Genomic DNA, 13953 nt, shown 5'->3' on the forward strand with positions numbered 1-13953 from the left:
AACTGAACTCAATGAAACATTTTTGCCTGGAACTTTGCTGGGCTCTTACCCTGAGACAGTGTTCCTATATTGCTACCTTCAAAACAAAGGGAGCCTTTGAAATTTCATCACTGTCTAATTTAATCAATGAGCTTTTGTGAACTTTAATTGAAGAGTTTCTGCAATGTTTCAGAGTTTTAAAACATATTTAGATTAAATGTGATATTAATAAGATGTGCCCAAATGAGAACACGTTCTAGGCGTTTCAGGGAAATATTTCAGGCAGCATGTTTATGAGGGCCATTTCTGATGCGGAGTCAGTGAGCCGAGGGTCAAAAGAAAGATTTCTTAGACGCTTAAGATCTGGCAGTAGTGCTCTTTTATTTAGAGAATAGTGTGGAATAGCATGGGGACAGGACCCATGGGCAGTCAGAACTTCTGCTGCCGCCGCTTCTGCTGCCCCCGCTGGCATGGGGACAGGACCCATGGGTAGGCAGAGCTGGTGCGTGGGGACAGGAGCCACGGGCGGTCAGAGCTCCTGCTGCTGCCCCGAGTTGAGGGTTAGGGCTAATTTTATAAGGCATGGGTACGTGACTTATTTTTACTGGAGAAAAGAAAAGATGATGTAAAAAGTCATTAAATGATTTCAGTGCAGATGGGGTCTGGTTATTGTGTGGTCATATAACTTTAGATACGAATCTGGCCATATAGATCGGCATGTAGGTGAGGATGCCCTGGGCTTCTCTCCCTGGGGCGGTCCTAATTCATACCATAAAAAAAGTCCACTGGGTCATATAGTTTGGCATGTAGGCCAGGTCACCTTGGGCTTCTCTAGCTGGGGCAGCCTTAATCCACATCATAAACCCCCCTGAACCCATTTGGCCCCGAAATCTTTTGGGGATATGGATGACGGTCAGTCTTCTGTAACTACTTCCGGCTGTACAAGGTCGTAGAGCTGTCCCTAAATGGGGCCATAGGTATAAGTAGGAAGTTCAGTGGACCGGAAGGCTGCACCCGTGGAGTCCAAGCCTGACAAGGTGTACAGATCCTCTGGAGACGAGAGAATCATTTGACGAGAGGTGGTCCAGGAGGTGAAACTTTGTTGACATGCGGAAGACAAACAATGAAACAGACAACAAATTATAATAGGAAATACTAGCAATATGATTAACCCAATGAATAAGGTTTTGGTAGCAGTCTAGAAACCTGGTCCTGACCAGGAGTTAAACCAATCGTTTAGAGATAGGGTAGGGTCAGACATGAAGTTAATTTGGTGGTTCATATCACATAGGAAGCCAGAGATATTTTGATGGTAGTCAGGAATATAAACACAACATTCAGTTTTTATAATGGCACGAGTGCCCCCCTGTGCTGCTGTCAAGACATCCAGTGCCATTCGGTTTTGGAGGACTGCCTTACGCATTTGGGACACTTCTAAATCAAGCAGCAAAAGGCTATGTTGTGTATCATTTTAATGCTTTCATAGTAAATTTGTTTAGTGCTTCCATGGGCCAGATGACACTTTCGATTCCTAACTGGGGAAGGAAAATTGAGGCAACGTGGTCATACCAGTGGAAGACAGAGCAGGTCCAGTGCTGTTGCAGGTTGGGTAGGTTAGCAGGAGGAGATATAGTAAATGTAGTTCTACCCTGCATACAGACAAAGCCTAGAGTGCATCGTCCAATCCATCCAGGTGGCAGCCAAGGTCATAAGTTGGAGCCACATAGCCACTGAGTGCCATTAGGGGCTAACCAACGTGTGCTGGGCCGTCTATCCCAGTCAGTCTCAAACCAATCAGTATTTTTTAAGGTTATGATATGAGAACACATATGACAGGGAATTTTCCCATAGGTCGGGTGCTATTAGGCCATGTATCACAGGTGTGATTGGTTTGTTCCCAACGTAGAGTGGCCTTTTACTGAGTTGATCACTAGCAGGAGTGAGCCAAATATATTCGTCCCAAATTTGATATAGTCCATCTTGTGTGTATCAATAAGTTGGGGACTTTACCTTTGGAACTTGTCGTTTATGATCCACCTATGACAAGGCAAATCTAGTTAGTATTTGGGCAGTAGTGTTGAAGGAAGAGGTTTGCTTGTGGCCAGGGAACTCCCAGGTATCAGAGATGGATGGCCACAAGGAAACATTATGATTAGTAACAGATGAATCTTGCAGAAGAGAAGAGCTAGAGTCTAATATCCATGAATGTGTACTATACCTTCTACTGAAACATAATTTTTTCCTCTCTAAAATCATCCTCATTTTTATAAGATAGCCAAATTAAGATTAACTGGTCTGCCAATTATTTACATAAGTGCAGCAAGAATACCAATTGATTATACAGGCTTTTTAAAATCTGCTTTGCTGGAATTTTTTTTTATGAGGAATCTCAGAGTGAACTCTAAAGGCCTCTTGAGGCCAGAAAAGCCAAGCCAAGGACTTGTCATCAGATTTTGCCTGCAGTACCTCCAGATTTGGGTGGACTCCTCTCTTCTCGAGGTCCCCCAAAACATTTTGAGGTTCCTTGCACCTGCCAGACAAGCAAGCTTCCTTACTTACCGGGTAAGATTGCCAGAATCTCTGTAAACAAGGTACCAGGCCCATATTTCCAAGTGGCTTTAGTTCCAGAAAGTCTAATCTTTGTTCCTGAAAAGCTGTGTTGTCGTATCTGAGCCTGTATATTTCTCTCAAATATGACATTCCAGTCAAAGCCTTGGTAAGATAACCAATGTGTCCTGTTATAAGGGGACCAAATTCTTATTGAACTTATGCAAATAACTATATTGCCACGAAATAACCATACTCACAAAGAGTTTCCAAATTCTGGAGGGATCAGGTCGGGAGAAAAAGACAAATGTTTCAGTTTTGCTCATAAAGATGTATTTCACTAAATTGCTGTAAGTCATAGTTAGCATAAGAGAAAAGAAAGAAAGATTTCCTTAAACATGAGAAAACAAAACAAAACATCAAAACTCAGCAATATTTCAAACAGAAGTCATAAAAAATTATAATCATCCTCATCAGTTCACACAGTCCTGTATAATCAGTTCTTGAGCTTAATCTTCTGTTAGCAGATCTATGAGCTTAGTTTCTGTTAGAATTCTGTAATTTCTTACCCAGTTCAGTTTTACAATCTGAAAGTTTATCAGAAACCTGTAGTTTAGAACCCTTGTGTCAGAATCCTTTCCAGGAATTTCTCTGGAGATGAAACATATTTGCAAAAGCAAAAAGCATCAGAGTAAAACAGCAACTATCTGCAAATGGACAAAAGACTCAAAAGGGCAATTGACAAAGAAACTTGGCTATTTCTGTGACATATAACACTTTAAGATAATAACTGGCATTATGACTGATAACCAGAACAGATTAGAATTTTAGGAATGCTATATAATGTTAAGACACGTATATTAATAACATTCACCCACGTAATACCACATAAGAAAGTTTATCATCGCTTATTTGACAATGCTTCCCATGTAATTTAATAAACCAAATAAACCTAATTAATTTAGTATTTTCCTCCTTATAGGAAGAGAGCAAATTTCTTTGAGAAGTCTCAGGGGCCCTCTGAAAATCCTCAGAGAAATTCTTCTTCCATCTACCAGGTCAAAAGAAAGCCTTCATTCAGGATTTGAATATTTTTGAGGGAGAAGCTTGTCAAAAATATCAAAAGTTTTTAAAATGCTTGTTCAAATAGAAACAACGCTCACTGTTAAACAATGCTCAGGCATCCATTCAAAGTGACAACAGAGACAGTCAAGAGCAAACAACATCATCAAAAAATTTTAGAAGAGACCTCTTTCTTTCTGAATATAGGAAATTATTTTAACAAAACATAGATTTTCTGTCTTTTAGGTAGAGTTAGAGCAGGCCAAAAGTTCAAAAAAATTATACTTTGAGAGAAAACCAAATTTTAATTTCTGTACCAGCTTATTTTTAACATTAAAACTCATTCACTTAATTGGATTTACTCTAATCTTAGTCTACTTGACCAGGCATAAAACTCCTTTCAGAATTTCTCCTTCACAAACCTTCCACAACTTTCTTTTTGCCTTCATAATTTGTCCCAAAGTCTGTCTTTTTTCCTTTCTAGTACTTTAGGACAAACTTATCTTTCTTAACCCATCAAACAAAAATACTTCCATTCTTTATACCCTCTTTACTGAAAACATACATTTTAACTTTCCTTGAATACAGAGCTGTTTTCCTTATTAATTTCCAGTGGCTTTAATTATATAGGTTAATAAGAACTTTTAAACCTTAACAGACCATAGTAAACACTAAAAAGGTAAGCAATTACGAATTGTCTTTTATACCAGCATTCTAAACACTTCATAATTTCTAGAAACATGCTGCTTTACAATAACAGACCCAAAGACTTTTAGCCTCTCTGCAATAAGAAGCCAAAAGTAGATAACTTAGATAAGTTTAGCTGTAATGCTTGTGTGCTATCCAATCCAAAAATGACCCAGATGCTCAGATTTTTATCATTTAACTTAACTTGGCAAAACTCAAGATTGTTATCAAAACCATTTGGAAGCTGTTTTTTTTTTCAAGTATACAGACCATAAAACAGTTATTGTACCCACAAAAACTTCATGAGACATTAGACAAAACTGGTCATCATTTACAGCTATTATTTTGCTGACGAATTTAACAGACAATGTGAACTTATTTGACTAGTAAACCCAGGCTGCATGCCTGCATCATATGCAAATACTGACAACTCTGACAAGAAGACTATTTTCAATCAAACCAACAAACTTAAACAAGCTTTCATTTACCAAAGGTTAATTCACGTCAAGTTAACTTGAAAGACATTGGATTAGTTTCTACTACATTTAGAATTTATGTAAGCGCTTACTTTAAGCCAATTAAACCGAGCTCTTAATTTGGCCATACCATCCGGAGGTAAAAATGTCACACATATAACATACATAAGACATACGTACACAGAGACTGCACAGCTATTGGTTTTTTTACCAATATTTGTGGAGGAGACACTCAAGATGCTAGATTTTTGGCAAGGGCACGCTTATGGCTGTTTTTCCTCTCCCCTCCTCTTTCTTTCTTTTTTTTTTTTTCTTCAGTCTTAGGAATTAGTGATGGGCTAGATAGTAGTTCCTGGAGAGGGGAGATGATAATCCTTTTCGTGATAAAGGAACTAGGTGGAATCTGAACTGCCTCTAGAGCTGTATTTCCAGTCTTGCAAGGATTTTCTAAGGACAGTTGCTCTTGATTTCCCAGAAACTGGATTGTAACTCAAATTACATTCCAGGTTGATCTACCCGTCCAACTGCATCACAAAGGCACAGAGAAACCCCTCAAATTTTCTCCCAGATGGAGTTAGAACGCATCCACAGGGTGGGTCTCTGGGGGTGCTTAGGAGCCTTCCCCGTGGCGGTAAAGCCAGTGTCTGACTGACAGCAGCTGGAGAAAGGGTGCAGAGGCCGATTGCGGGTGTGCAGAGGCCGATTGCGGGTGTTGACATAGTTATAAGATTCAGTCAAGTCCCGCTCAGCCTGGGCACTTTGTCTCTGAGCCAGCAAAGTTGAGGTAGGGAAGCAGGAGGCAAAGGCCTGGAACTGGCTGGAGGCTGGGGCTCCCAGAGCCAGGTTTGAGAGTTAAATCCCTGGCAAAAGGCTTATTTTTCCAATTTTACAGAAGGTCAAGGTTCTGCTCAGGTCTAGCCTGAACTTAACCTCGACTTGGTGCTAACAGAAGAGATGATGAGCAAAACAGACAAAGAAAGGAAAAGAAGAGATCAGACCTCACCCTCATGGCCTCTTCCAGAGGGTTATCAAGATAAGAGTCACACCACAGTTCCCGTGCTGGGGCACACTACTCTAGCACGACAGTTCACAGAATAAATCACAGGTCTCCTACCCTCATAACCGACTCAGTAGGTGACTAAAATACTCAATGAGTCAACTGTCAAGAGAGGGCACCCCCACTTAGGGTTGCTGGGGTGATCAGCCCCAGAAAACCAAAGTTGGGGCTCCCAGGGGTGGAGCCTTTTACTCTTTAAAGATTTCTTTGTTTCCCAGTTGCAAAGCTCAAAAGGACATGAAAATGGCCATTGTAACTCCAAGAGAGACAAAAGAAACGGGTCCATTACCGTGAAAAATCCCCCCTGAACCTAGGGCAGCGTCCTACCCTTTGTTCCTACTGTGGGGTTCCTATAGCAAGGGGTGATGGGGGCGTCCCCCGGCATTGCATCCCTTGTATACCTTCCCTGTTATGCCTGGCAGTAACAGGTGCCTGGTGCCTATTCTGCCTGGCAGCATAGGCCTGGTGAATGGTCCCCGAGAGGAAAGGAGAAAGAAAAGGAGCCATTACCTTGAAAATCCCCCCATTGGGCTTCCTGTAGCAAGGGATGATGGGGGCATCCCTTGAACATCTTCCCTATTCTGCCTGGCAGGAATAGGTGCCTGGTGAATGGTCCCAGAGAGAAGGGGAGCCATTACCTTGAAAATCCCTCCAATGGAGTTCCTGTAGCAAGGGATGATGGGGGCATCCCTTGAACATCTTCCCTATTATGCCTGACAGTAATAGGTGCCTGGTGAATGGCCCCAGAATAAAGGATAGAGAAAAACAGTGAGGAATTTTCTGCCAGTCTGGGGGACATTCTACCCAATTGCATCCTGGAGCCATTCTCCCAAGAAGGGGTTCTCATACTCCACCAAAGTTTAGAGTTTGGTACTTTCCTTGAACTGGAGTCCCGAGTGGGACTTTCCTCACAGTTCAGAGCGTGGTCAGGGATCCCAATCCAGCCTTAGGAAAAGAAACCTTCCATGGGAGTCTTGGAGATTGGCGACCGTCCTAATGACTTAAGTGACCGACCCGTGCCCATGTAAAATTTGTCTATTAGAGATAGAATCAGGAAGGAATGGATGAATTCATTCTCCATCACCCTGAGGCTTAAGGTACTGATTCTCTTCAAGCTGGATGCCACAGTTTGCCCCATAGAGTAGCCATGGGCAGCAAATGTGGATTCATACAGCCAACCAAGAAAGTTCCCAATGGAGAAGTGAATTTAGATCCATCCTTGAAAAAGAGAAAGGCACAAGGAAGAAAAGGGCACTTACCAGAACTCGAGCTCACAAGCCGATGAAGCAAGTCCCCGGACGGGCCACCAGAAATGATGCGGGGTCGGTGAGCCGAGGGTCAAAAGAAAGATTTCTTAGACTCTTAAGATCTGGCAGTAGTGCTCTTTTATTTAGAGAATAGTGTGGAATAGCATGGGGACAGGACCCATGGGCAGTCAGAGCTTCTGCTGCCGCCACTTCTGCTGCCCCTGCTGGCATGGGGACAGGGCCGATGGGCAGGTAGAGCAGCTGCTGCTGCCCCCGCTGGCATGGGGACAGGACCCATGGGCAGGCAGAGCTGGTGCGTGGGGACAGGACCCACGGGTGGTCAGAGCTCCTGCTGCTGCCCCGAGTTGAGGGTTAGGGCTAATTTTATAAGGCATGGGTATGTGACTTATTTTTACTGGAGAAAAGAAAAGATGATGTAAAAAGTCATTAAATGATTTCAGTGCAGATGGGGTCTGGTTATTGTGCGGTCATATAACTTTAGATATGAATCTGGCCATATAGATCGGCATGAAGGTGAGGCCCTGGGCTTCTCTCCCTGGGGCGGTCCTAATTCATACCATAAAAAAAGTCCACTGGGTCGTATAGTTTGGCATGTATGCCAGGTCACCTTGGCTTCTCTAGCTGGGGCAGCCTTGATCCACATCAATTTCTGCATTCTGATGCATGTTCACTGGGCTTTGTCCCTGCTCTACAAAGAAGTCCTCTGTTCCCTTTCTCTGGATTTACAACTTCCTAAGCGAAATGACGTGCTGTCTTTAAAGGTCTATTTTGGTGTCTTTAGGCTTTTGGCCAAGCTGCCCAGAGCCAATGCAGCGCTCCTGCGCTATCTTTTTGGAGTGCTGCACAACATTCAGCAGCATTCGTCCGTCAATCAGTTGACAGCTTACAACTTAGCCACGTGTATAGCCCCAAGCATTCTTTGTTTGCCCAATGCCTGCAGTGCAGAATTAGCAAGTGACATCACAAGAAAGGTAATGAAAGCTCTCATTTGCGTTCCCTAGGGGTCAGAGTCCCCACTTGGAACCCAAAATGGACGGTGTTAACTCTGACAGACCAGTTTTTGAAAGTGCATCCGTCGAGTGGCAGAGTCATTTATCCTCCTCTGTGGGGATGGGAAGGAAGGTTGTTAAGGGGGAACTGTGAGCGGTTGAGTCTCTCCTCCCTTCCCGTCCACGAGACTAAACTCTGGACCGACTGAACCACAGAGAGAGGAGTGGCCTGATAGGACAGACAAGAACCTGGGCTTTGGAGTGTGACAAGCCAAGGTTCAACTCTCAGCCTAATCACTGAGGGATGTGTAACCCTGGGCAAAGTTTCCAAGCCGTGGTTTCTTCGTTACACAATGGCGACAGCACCCAGCTCCTCTGGTCATTACTGGCACATCCTAGGCAGCTTGGGCAATATGAGCACCCATGGCTCCACACACTTTGGCCTTCCTCTGCCAGCTGTGGCTCATTCAGAAAAATACTTGGCTACTAGTTTGCCTCTGCTATGGGGTGAGGAAACGAGTAAAAGATTCCAGAACATCCCATCAGAGCTACAACATGCCCAGTAAGATCATAGCTGTTTCCCAAGAGAGTTTCCCAGAGAGGAAGGGTGGGGCAGGCAATGCAAGAAGAGGGGCTGCAGCCAGACAAACTGAATGGTGTCTCTCCAGCTGCTTTCTTCCCTCACAAAAACCCACAGAAATCTCTGCTGCCCAAGTTTAAGTAGCACCTAAACTTACAAATGAATTTCACATGTCCCTGTCTATTGGGTGCTTGATAAATTTTCCTAAGATGCGATATGTCAATTACATCTCAACAAAACTGGAAAGAAATTTTTAGTGAAAATGAACAGATAAAATTTCATAAGAGAGTATACATCTTCCCCCAAACATCCTATGTGGGTTACATTTGAAAATTGCCTTTGTTTTCAAGATGCAACCATTGATATAAAAATGTTAGCTTTTAAACTAGACCAGAGATTATGCCTTTAGTCCACTGATGAAAAGTATTTTAAAACCTGTGCCCAAAGTACTCATGAACGTATCACAGTTCGTTCTTAGAGAAAACTGGTTTATATCTATTTTTATCACCTCTGGATTTTTCTTACGATTCTTTCACATTTTTTGTTAGAGCCAAGATTCATGTATGAAATGTGATTTATAACTATGCATATGAAAAAGAACACCCCGTTTTTGCCCTTTTGTGCTGCAGATTTTTCTTGTACAATTTCTCATTGAAAATTGCCTCCAGATATTGGGAGAAGACATAGCTTCCCTCCTGCTGGACAGCGCCACGCATTGTGATGGCAGCGAGAAGGCTGCAGATCCTGTTAATAACTCAACCGTCTCCGGTGAGAAACGGGCAGCGCTCGGTGGCCGCGAGAAGGCTGCACATCCGGTGAATAATTCAACCGTCTTCGGTGAGAAACGGGCAGCGCTCGATGGCCGCGAGGAGCCTGCACATCCGGTGAATAATTCAACCAAGTTCGGTGAGAAACGGGCAGCGCTCGATGGCAGTGAGGCACTCAGCCTCACCAATGGGCTCCCACAGAACAGGGTTCAGGAAACAGAGAGGAGACACATGCTCCGAGTGCATGTAGCGTGGTACGCATGAGGCAAGGGCCCGCCTGCACCCTCCCAGACTCGAAGAGCCGGCCAGAGTTGGACTGCTTCCTCCCTCCAAATACATTGGAAGCACTCCATAGGAAACACGGTGAAAAGCACTAACTACCATGCCTAGCTACAATACCATGGGTACCACACACCAATCAACATAGTAAAGTGAGAGGACTGGGACTCTCCATTGGCTTCTCTGCTCTGTCCCCAGTGCTCACCACAGTGCCTGGCACTAACAGCAGCTCAATAGGGATTAGATGAGGGAACCATCATTAGATTCTAATTAGGATAGTTGCCCTGAGGCACTTCTTGAGCAAGCCACCACTAAGAGAAGGCGTGTGCTGCTTAGTGAGCACAATGGAAGCTAGGTGTGCTTGGAAGCCAGCAAGACAATGTGACAACTTCCCCTCAGTCTTGCACAAACATTAAAGCTTCACAAATTTTAATAGGCCCAATTCTACGATGTTAAACTTGTTCCTCAGCCCTCTAAAGTCACAGATGTTCCAGGCCTCCACTTAGGAAGCTGACATTTGTGCGTCTGTAGCCCTGATACTCAGAGGCCTGAAGTTGCGATGTATCTAAGTTTTTTGTAAGTTTCTTCTTTTGGAAGGATATGTATGTCCCACTCACAGACTGTAAGGGGTAACACGTTGTTACCCATTGGGGATTTTGATATATTTCCAATGCCTGCTGCTTCCCAGTCTGCAGAATCGAACTTTTACACAGTTAAAACCAGGAAGAATGAGGCTATTGTGACGCAGTGTTCTCCCAAGGAGCACACATACCTCAAGTCAGGCGGCTCAGTTCTCTCTTAATATGTGTGCAAGAGCACGAGGGTGTGCGCGTTTGGTTTGCTTCAGAACTTCTCTTGCATGAGTTAAGAGCAAGCACTGTGTCTCAAACGGGGATGGGTATTTCTTCTCAAGAAACTAGCAGGATTGAGGATGACGGATCACCCGACCTTGTCAGTTGCCACTAGTTTACTAAAAGGGACACCAAGAGGAAGTTCCAGGTGATGGAAGGGGGCTTTCTCTTCACTCCCACTGTGGCCCACTCTGCTTTGATGCTTCTAAGTTTTAGTTGGAGCAAGTCCAAGCACCCACTTCAGGGTGTGCAAGTCAGTGGAGAGGTGGAGCTGAGCGCTACGGGGGTCACAGTGTGGGGAGCCTGAGAAGGAAGTGGGGACAGAAACTCAATTTTGCGACTCCATGTTTTCCCTGTAATTTGTCCAATATGTATTTGCCATAAGAATAGTACTCTTCTTTTGATCTACGTAAGGATTTTCTCGGAAACATCCCAGGGAGTGTCTTTACATCTCATCTCCATGAGAAATGGCTCACTATAACCGATGGAGAGAACGAGGAGGAGAAAATAGCTGCCACTCAGAGGTAACGATGCTATGATTACTCTACTGGGGCACAGCTCAAAAGTACAATCGACATACCACTAGGAAAATATTAGCTTATATTTTACAGCTTTGTCCACTAAAATAATGACCAACGCCAAAGAGTTTGATTTGACCCCTCCCACGGAGGCCAGTTCAAAAATAGAGGCGTGCCTTACTGCTCTTATCGATTTCTTGTTCTTCTGCTAGTCTTGTTAATGTGGAATCCTTGACCATTTTATCCCTTCTGAATATAGGAAACTGAGAGCAGAGGAAATCCTTTGGTCCAAGAGAGATGCTAAAGGACCAATCTGCCAGGGATATGGTCTTACCTTTGTCAAACACTTAACTAGCCAGAGAAGTTCTTATCTGGTTCAGGAACTGAACTCAATGAAACATTTTTGCCTGGAACTTTGCTGGGCTCTTACCCTGAGACAGTGTTCCTATATTGCTACCTTCAAAACAAAGGGAGCCTTTGAAATTTCATCACTGTCTAATTTAATCAATGAGCTTTTGTGAACTTTAATTGAAGAGTTTCTGCAATGTTTCAGAGTTTTAAAACATATTTAGATTAAATGTGATATTAATAAGATGTGCCCAAATGAGAACACGTTCTAGGCGTTTCAGGGAAATATTTCAGGCAGCATGTTTATGAGGGCCATTTCTGCATTCTCGTGCATGTTCACTGGGCTTTGTGCCTGCTCTACAAAGAAGCCCTCTGTTCCCTTTCTCTGGATTTCCAACTTCCTAAGCAAAATGACGTGCTGTCTTTAAAGGTCCATTTTGGTGTCTTTAGGCTTTTGGCCAAGCTGCCCAGAGCCAATGCAGCGCTCCTGCGCTATCTTTTTGGAGTGCTGCACAACATTCAGCAGCATTCGTCCGTCAATCAGTTGACAGCTTACAACTTAGCCACGTGTATAGCCCCAAGCATTCTTTGTTTGCCCAATGCCTGCAGTGCAGAATTAGCAAGTGACATCACAAGAAAGGTAATGAAAGCTCTCATTTGCGTTCCCTAGGGGTCAGAGTCCCCACTTGGAACCCAAAATGGACGGTGTTAACTCTGACAGACCAGTTTTTGAAAGTGCATCCGTCGAGTGGCAGAGTCATTTATCCTCCTCTGTGGGGATGGGAAGGAAGGTTGTTAAGGGGGAACTGTGAGCGGTTGAGTCTCTCCTCCCGTCCACGTCCACGAGACTAAACTCTGGACCGACTGAACCGCAGAGAGAGGAGTGGCCTGATAGGACAGACAAGAACCTGGGCTTTGGAGTGTGACAAGCCAAGGTTCAACTCTCAGCCTAATCACTGAGGGATGTGTAACCCTGGGCAAAGTTTCCAAGCCGTGGTTTCTTCGTTACACAATGGCGACAGCACCCAGCTCCTCTGGTCATTACTGGCACATCCTAGGCAGCTTGGGCAATATGAGCACCCATGGCTCCACACACTTTGGCCTTCCTCTGCCAGCTGTGGCTCATTCAGAAAAATACTTGGCTACTAGTTTGCCTCTGCTATGGGGTGAGGAAACGAGTAAAAGATTCCAGAACATCCCATCAGAGCTACAACATGCCCAGTAAGATCATAGCTGTTTCCCAAGAGAGTTTCCCAGAGAGGAAGGGTGGGGCAGGCAATGCAAGAAGAGGGGCTGCAGCCAGACAAACTGAATGGTGTCTCTCCAGCTGCTTTCTTCCCTCACAAAAACCCACAGAAATCTCTGCTGCCCAAGTTTAAGCAGCACCTAAACTTACAAATGAATTTCACATGTCCCTGTCTATTGGGTGCTTGATAAATTTTCCTAAGATGCGATATGTCAATTACATCTCAACAAAACTGGAAAGAAATTTTTAGTGAAAATGAACAGATAAAATTTCATAAGAGAGTATACATCTTCCCCCAAACATCCTATGTGGGTTACATTTGAAAATTGCCTTTGTTTTCAAGATGCAACCATTGATATAAAAATGTTAGCTTTTAAACTAGACCAGAGATTATGCCTTTAGTCCACTGATGAAAAGTATTTTAAAACCTGTGCCCAAAGTACTCATGAACGTATCACAGTTCGTTCTTAGAGAAAACTGGTTCTCTGAATTTTTCTTAGTATCCTTTCACAATTTTTGTTAGAGCCATGATTCATCTATGAAATGTGATTTATAACTATGCCATATGAAAAAGAACACCCCGTTTTTACCCTTTTGTGTTGCAGATTTCTCTTGTACAACTTCTCATTGAAAATTGCCTCCAGATATTTGGAGAAGACGTTGCTTCCCTCCTGGGGGAGAGCTCCACGCGTTGTGCTGGCAGTGAGAAGGCTGCAGATCCTTCGACTGACTTCGGTGAGAAACAGGCAGCGAGGCCACCAGGGGTCATGGGAGATACCTAGACAGGGGATCCCAGAGCACATCCCAAGGGCAGTGATTCCCATCTGCTCCTCCTTCCACAGGCTGGCTCACAGGTCAGGCAGGGTTGCACACTGTTGTGAGACCAAAGAAAGAAGTAGTCGAGGTCTCTGACTTCAAGAAGTTGCTGGTGCAGCTCATAACAGCTTTAGTAGACATCATGTGATAATAGAGTGTATGGGAATTTTTTCAAACAAAACTTCCAATATATTATCTGTATAATAGACATGCTCTGGTTGAAACCAGAGTGAGGGCCCCAAGGCGCTGCTGCTCAGTGGTCCCTGAAGCACAGAGGAATTCCAGTGCTCTTTGAAACCGATTAAGAGGAGCAGCATCATTGAGAAAAAAGGAGTTGACTTGATGTCAGACAACCTTTCAGAGTACTGCAAACTCCTGTGCTACCATTTCCTGGCTGTTTTATCTTTGGCCAATTATTCTAGCTCGTTCTCAGTTTCTTCATCTCTAAACTGTGGGGGGTTAATAGTGTTTAAATCTTAGGAT

General features: G+C 43.9%; 1 protein-coding gene across 2 annotated transcripts in view; it reads left to right on the plus strand.

Moving 5' to 3' along the window:
* LOC102150444 (rho GTPase-activating protein 20-like) overlaps positions 1–13953 on the plus strand; it is a 50375-nt gene that overhangs the window by 35546 nt on the left and 876 nt on the right. Inside the window, exons 12-13 of one of the 2 annotated variants that reach the window (XM_070259699.1) lie at positions 9275–9551; positions 13260–13389. The gene's annotated coding sequence lies outside the window, so the exon portion shown is untranslated. The remainder of the gene's footprint in view (positions 1–9274; positions 9552–13259; positions 13390–13953) is intronic. The other variant, XM_070259700.1, reaches the window with a different exon arrangement.

The sequence above is a fragment of the Equus caballus genome, chromosome 2 (assembly GCF_041296265.1).
Source record: "Equus caballus isolate H_3958 breed thoroughbred chromosome 2, TB-T2T, whole genome shotgun sequence".
NCBI lineage: Eukaryota > Metazoa > Chordata > Mammalia > Perissodactyla > Equidae > Equus > Equus caballus.